The sequence below is a fragment of the Rhamphochromis longiceps genome, linkage group LG6, assembly GCF_057381845.1.
Source record: "Rhamphochromis longiceps isolate RC_006_pf linkage group LG6, R_longiceps_female_GT1.1, whole genome shotgun sequence".
Lineage (NCBI taxonomy): Eukaryota > Metazoa > Chordata > Actinopteri > Cichliformes > Cichlidae > Rhamphochromis > Rhamphochromis longiceps.
The window spans coordinates 40939470-40946719 of record NC_140562.1 but is presented as its reverse complement, the minus strand read 5'-3'; the positions used below and the strand labels follow the sequence as shown (position 1 = coordinate 40946719).

Here is a 7250-nt window from a genome sequence, read left to right as displayed (position 1 = left end):
AGAAGTTAAACCACGTGGGATGTTTAAGAGCATCATTGACAGGAGTTTGCATATTTTTGCATCTACATGCACTGACCTTCTTCATTAACTTCCCCTCTGGCAACTCCACAGATGATGAATTTTTCACATCAGTCATTTTTACAGTCCTGCTTCAAAGAGACGTCCTCTTTCTCTCTGTGTCACGCTCCTCCTCTTTATCTGTCCCCAGAGCATCTGACACCGGTTGATAATCTGAGGCATATCTCCTGCTGCTATCGCTCCTCCTTCTCTCATCCCTCAGTTTTACTCTCTCTATCTTTCACTCCTCCTGTACAGTATCTACATCCCTCACTCACTTTTCAATCGGTGTGTTTCTACTATCCTTTGCTCGTAGTTGTTCCCCTGTAAATACTTCTGTGTCACACATGTGCTAAATTCTCCAGAAAAGCCCATCAAGGCACAGATTATTATAAGCAGAAGTCTTCCCAAAATGTAAATAAATATATTTTTAAATGTCTCTTTCCAGTTTATGTAGAAACTGACCAATTAACAAGCAGGTATCAAAATATTGAGATGTTTATAAGTGTGTCAATGACAGTGGTTAACATAGATCTTTTTTGAGCCTGACACCATTTCCTGTCTGTGTTTGTGACATCTCCAGTAATCCCGTATTTATTTGCTCACTCTCACTCTGATCTCGTCTCTTCCGATGTTGATGTAGGCTTGTCCTCAATCCTCTGGACCTAATACTGCTTCCCATTGTTTACTATATTCCCAATATAGAAATGTATCTCGCAAAACAGTGTACAGAATGATAGTAAGAAGTCTCTTAAAATTTTGGCTCTGAGACCAAAATGTGAAGATGCAGACATAGATCTAGAGGGAAGGACTCCCTTAGAACTGAACCATTCCTAAAATAGGTGGGGCAGGAATAGTTTCAGGGAAAGAAAACGACATGATTCCACAAGAGAATCCAAAAGGATTTCAAAGAAAAACAGAGGAGGGATCAACAGAAAAAGACCCAACATGTAGACACGAAAAATGCTGATTAAAAAAGAAGAAGAAGGTTGTTTTCTTTCATATCCTGCAACCCATCTATATCTCTGTACAGTATAGATTTACAGTAGGGGGATCTATCTATCTATCTGTCTGTCTGTCTGTCTGTCTGTCTTATTTTAAAAAGGTTAAGACGTTTATCAGATTAATGCTGCAATACATCTCTGTAAATAATGTTTCCATGTTTCACTTACTGGGTGTATAAAAAAGCAAATTACTAGCTTTGTTGGGGCAGGAATGGTAATAGTAAATGATTTAGAAACTGCAATTACAGTTTTCCCATAAGAGAAGCCAAAAAGATGACAAAGCGGGGTGGGAAAGGAGAAAAATCCAACTGGTGCGGTTAGAAGAAATTAAGATGAAGCACAGTTACTGTAAGGATCTATGAAGAACACTCTACTTCCGTCTCCGTCCAAGCCAAACTACTATCAACATGTTTCATTCTGCATAATTACAGTAATTTATCATTTAAACCATTATGTGGTTTAAAATATAAAGTTGTTTTCACAGAAGACATTTTTAGAAACAGTTGGAAAATGTTCATTGAGGCTGAATTCCATTCATCTGTTTCAATATTTGGTGTTGTTTTTGAAATGGAGCAAGGACGAAACATTTGCAAAACACATATTAACAATGATGGACACAATGGGAGAGAACTTACACTGAAATTGGTAAAATAAAGTTATGTTAGTTGTGTGGCATATGCTCCATTTGGCTGAACGTTTTTGGTACTATCAAAATAACTGCACATGGATTAAACAGACTAAATGTAATATTTTATAAAAATATCTGTGACCATAATGCTGTTAGACATATACCAAAGCATGTGGCCCTTTTGCTCACATTAATCAAATTGGAATTGGGCTTCACATATGTAGAAAAAGTGAAACAAAAATTAGTTTCATGTTGCTACTTGTGGGGCATTTTTAGTTAAGTTTGTGATTTACCGTGTAGCCTAACTCCTCTTGTCTCTGTGCCTGGGAGAATTGCAAACTGATAACTTAACTGTTGAGTCAGTCTGCCCCAGGGCAGCTGTGGCTACAACTGTAGCTTGCCTTCACCAGTGTATGAATGTGAGAGTGAATGAATAGTGGTATTGTAAAGCAGTCCCAAAAACGCACTATATAAATGCAACCCATTATTATTATTATGAGTCATGTGCACGCTTAAATTCTATGGCGTTATTTTTGTGCCACTATTCTGAGTGCACGTAAAAAAAAATCTGCAGGTGCAAGTGTTGTATTTTGAGGAGAAATTTATTTTGAGCGAAGAAAAGCTAAATTTGAGTGAACAAAATTCATTGCTGCGTGCAAAAGATGTATTTCAGTGTTTGCTATTATCCATACACACACACAATAGCAGCCCCTCTCGCTCAGTTTTTACATTTGCGCTTGCTTGCAACGTGTTGCTTGCGCTCTCAACATTTCTGCCCGTGCGCATTCAACTCTTTCTGTACACCGTTATAATTGTGAAACAAAACCAACCAATCCCAGACTTGGATGCAAAAAAATCTGATTGGCTGTTTTGGTCTTCAATCAGCTCGAAATGATGAAATGCAATATCCCAGAATCCATTTCCAGCCTTCTAAACAAATTAGATTTTAACTTTTCCCCGGTTTGCGCTTGTGCCACGCCACCATCTGTAATGATAACTGTATTTTCTTTGCTCCTTTATTATTGTAACCCTGCAAATGTAGCTCATCTGTGAAGCACTTTGATGTACCTGGGTCTTTTAAATTTTAAGCAGTGGTATTGTTAAAATATCTATAAAATAGAAAGTCCTGAGCACTGGGGAACAAAGAAATAAGATATTTGTGACTTTGATGTGTGCTTTCTGAATAAGATAAGATAAGATAAGATAAGATAACCTTTATTAGTCCCACACGTGGGAAATTTGTTTTGTCACAGCAGGAAGTGGACAGTGCAAAAGTTATGAGGCAAAAATTAGAATACAATAAGAATAAATACAGTACACAACTGTACAGAATAGAATAAAATACTATATACAGTAGAATAAAATAAAAATAAATATACAATAAGATAAAAATAGAATACAAATACAAATACTATATACAACTGAGTAAAAATACAACGATGACAGAAAGGATTATTGCACTTAGTATTATTGCATATGTATGGATGTGTGTGCTTGATCAGTTAAAGTCTTTATTATGGAGTCTGACAGCAGTGGGGAGGAAAGACCTGCGAAATCTCTCACTGTAAACCCGAACAAGTTGACTGAACTTAAAACTTTTGTGGAAACTGATTACCTCAAAAGATTTAAGTACAAAAACTCATATCTTCTAAGTATGGGGTACTCAAAATTTGTATTTATTGTTAACCTAAAAATTTTAAATTATATTTTATATTTTATTAATTGAGCTTTACTCAAAGACTGTATACTTTAATTTCAATATTTTTGTGTTTCTTGTAGTTTATTATTTTGATGCAACACAATGCAATTATATTACAACCTAAACTCAAATTATCTGATTATTAATTAAAAGATATGTTGTGAGTGTAGACTACTAAAAAAAAAAAAGTACGGAAATTCAGTTACTTTACATTTTGTTTATTTAACATTTTTTCATGAAAATTTAAAAACATCACAAATGTTTTTATAAAACAACTAACATGGACATCGGCACCATAAAGTGAGCATTATAAATTCTGTGTAGAACATTTATCTTTTTATAAACTCACAAAGGACGACATCAGTCCTAATTGCATCTTTCTCAAAATACACAAAAATGCAAAACAAAAAGTCAAATACTAATCACTTTTTTTTAAATAGAAATGAAAAACAATTTTTTAAAATGGGTACAAAGATGATCAGCTTCCAAATAACCAGATAAGGCAGTCAAGTATAGGAAAATTAGGTAAACTGATGGAGTTAAATCCACCCAAAGCCTGTAGTAAACTTAAAGTGCTTCAAACAAAGTGCTCAGTAACAGAGTGCGTGTCCTAACAAACATTGCCTTATATTCCTTAAGAGCATGTAGGCAGGGGTTTCAGGGGTTTGCCGTCATCAAGCCCCATGAAGATATTTTGGACTAAGGCAAATGTGTGAACCAGCTTCCTGGGGTAGTCTAAATGCAGAGCATAGATCAAGCCAAACAATAAAGCAAATGCATTTGCAAATCTGGGAATATCACGCATCACCTAGTCGCCTTTCACCAAAACAGCCATGCTTGAGGAAGTAAAATGGACTGGACTGGGAAGCGCCGTCGGTAACCACTGTGAGAAGGGCAACTGGAGTGTCAATGAGGGTCGACTCATCCAATGCGTCCGCCTGGAATAGACACAGTATCAATGGTAAATGGCCTGTATTTGTATAGCGCTTTACACATTCAGTCATCCAGACATTCACACCCATTCACACACTGGTGATGGCAGCTACATTGTAGCCACAGCCACCCTGGGGCGCACTGACAGAGGCGAGGCTGCCGGACACTGGCACCAGCGGGCCCTCTGACCACCACCAGTAGGCAACGGGTGAAGTGTCTTGCCCAAGGACACAACGACCGAGACTGTCGGAGCCAGGGCTCGAACCGGCAACCTTCTGATTACAAGGCGAACTCCCAACTCTTGAGCCACGATCGCCCCAATTAAATAAGTAAGGTTGGTTTGAGAGAATGTGACAAGCATGACCTGTAATCTAGCAAAACATTCAGCAGTGTAGTGGGTTACTTTGTAACGAGTTAGGGTACTCTACTTTTTTTGAAAAATGTACATTAACGTGTTAGCTTCTTGCATTACATAATTTGTATTTTTATTATTTTTCTAAAAAAAAAAGTAATTTTTTATTTCATGACTTTATCTCAAAAAGAAACTAAATCTTGACTTCAGCCTGGTTTTTGGGCCACCTGCAGCATAGCCATAGTGCTGTGATACGCCTGTGCCCTGCTCCTGACCTGTGTGTGTGTGGGTTTTCTACAGAGAGGGTATTTTGTTTGTACAATTTGGTAGCTGCTAGGGTATTAAATTGTATTTAAAAAAATCCATAGCATTTTATCTTACTGGCAGAATTTAAGTAATGCAAAAATACACTTACATTACATGTCTAAAAGAATTCTGGGTCCTCCTCCCGCAGGTATACAGGAAGGGCACGAAGTACTGCAGTGCGTTTCACGTTGATATCAGGCGCCTCCTAAAAAGGGAAAAGAAAAGTTCATTTAACGCAAAGTTTTCAGGTGTCATTCTTTGGGGAGAATACATGTTTATGAAACTGCATGACATCAGACTCTACTAAATTTTGGAGACTTTTCTTTTAAGATACAACCTTTCTGTCTCTTGTGACAGAGAGTATGTTTCTTAATCATTTGACAAAAACCCTACACAGTATTTTAAAATAGTGTTCTCCAGATCAGAGCTGTGATCTATATAGAACATGGGGTTCAAAGCAAGGAAAAATTGTGTGTTTATCAGTGAAACTTTTAATTTGTGTTAATTTTATCATTATCAATATATGAAATCTTCACCTTAAGGGACTTAATGAATGGTTTCTTCAATAGATCTTTCAACTCACCTGTGTTTACTGTCTCCACCTGAAATTAATTGCAGTCTGAATTTTTTTTTCTTCTGTCTTTTTGTCTTTGGCCTTCAGCCTTGGAAGAAAAAATAAAAATATTGAAAACCTTATCAGCACACTAAATATACAACACCTTGCTATATTTCAATTGTTTTAGATAGAAGTTGCCACTGCTAGCTAAGTCACTTTTGAATGATGCTAATGAGAAGAAAAAAAAAAACCTGCCGAACAATGAGGCTGCTGTTGTAAAAACGCCAACTTTCTTGCGTTGGCAAGGGGTCGTTAAAATATCACTAAGACCCTTTCTTTATGTGTGATTCTTCGTAAAACTGTGTTTTAATCGGTTAAAACTGTAAAACTGACGACATAATCTATGTTTGAAAAAGAGCGCGAACAACCGCGAACAACTATTCACCACCTGGGTCTGTGCTTTTTAACACAACAGCGCATTCGAAAACAAGTTATTGGCTGCAACATATTAATATACTTGCTTTTTTACGGAAAAAATAAACATAACGAAGGTTCAGTTTTACTTACAAGTTTCTCCAAATGTGTTCTCCAGTCGCTCGAGAAGGGCAGCCATATTGAACAGAATTTTCTGTCAACGTCGTTCAGGTTAGAGAGAAGACGTCATGACGTCATGACGTCCACATGCGGAGCTCGGAAAAAAACATTTACTCAAAAATCATAATTAAGAAAGCAGTATTTACTCTTAACTTCTAAGCCATGTACAATTATAACTGTTTGAATCGTTAACCGAACAGAAAAGTTTTAAGTTGTTTCAACTTTGTGAGGAATTTTAATTGTTATATCCACAAACTTTATAAGTCAGGTAGACTGTTGGGGTTTACAGTGCTCCGTCCCACACCGTGGGTGCCGCAGTCTCCCACTGAAGGAGCTGCTCAGTGCTGTCACAGTCTGCTGCATGGGGTGGGAGATGTTGTCCAACAGGGATGACAGCTTAGCCGCCGTTCTCCTGTCACTCACCACCTCCACTGGGTCCAGAGGGCATCCTAGAACAGAGCTGGCCCTTCGGATCACCCTGTTCAGTCTCTTCCTGTCCCCAGCAGAGATGCTGCCGCCCCAGCAGACCACACCATAAAAGATAAAAGATAGCAGAAGCCACAACAGAGTATATTTCTGAATGCACCGCAAATTATGTCTTCATGTAATTCCTTCCTTGTGTTTTTGTTTAGTGGCATTTACTGTTTCACTGCTGAATTCTCATGCTAAACATGAGAGTTTGCAATAATGAAGTTGTCATAAATATGTATTATCCCTGTAAGCCATAAGCTCAGGCTCCACGCCACTCTAAATAACTACTTTTGCTGACTTCCTTTGGTTTGACTCATGAACAACTAAACCATTGTGCAACATTTTGAATTCCTTTTCTGGTCACCCATGGATTCCTGTGTAATCAGCCAAAATTGACATGAAGGACGGGGAGTTTTCAAAATATTTGAAATCAGGTTTTCGATTAGTTACATAATTCACTTGGGATAGTGGAAAAAAATGTTATTTCTTCCTATGGGAGGATCTCCTTCCTATCGACATCTTTTCTTAAGAATCCATTTATTTCAGGAAACTGTTTTAAGCAAGCCACAGCGACTGTACTGCCAAAGGCACAACTGAATTGATGCATGATACAAATCTGTTTTCTTAGTTAATATATTTGTGAGACTTTC

General features: G+C 37.4%; 1 long non-coding RNA gene across 1 annotated transcript; it reads right to left on the bottom strand.

The window, feature by feature from the left end:
* Positions 1–3590: 3590 nt before the first annotated feature.
* On the bottom strand, positions 3591–6227 carry LOC146668732 (uncharacterized). The gene is made up of 4 exons (XR_014912001.1): positions 6103–6227; positions 5563–5641; positions 5089–5184; positions 3591–4326 (listed from the first exon to the last, which is right to left on the bottom strand). It is a non-coding gene; the product is annotated as an uncharacterized LOC146668732 (long non-coding RNA).
* Positions 6228–7250: the final 1023 nt, after the last annotated feature.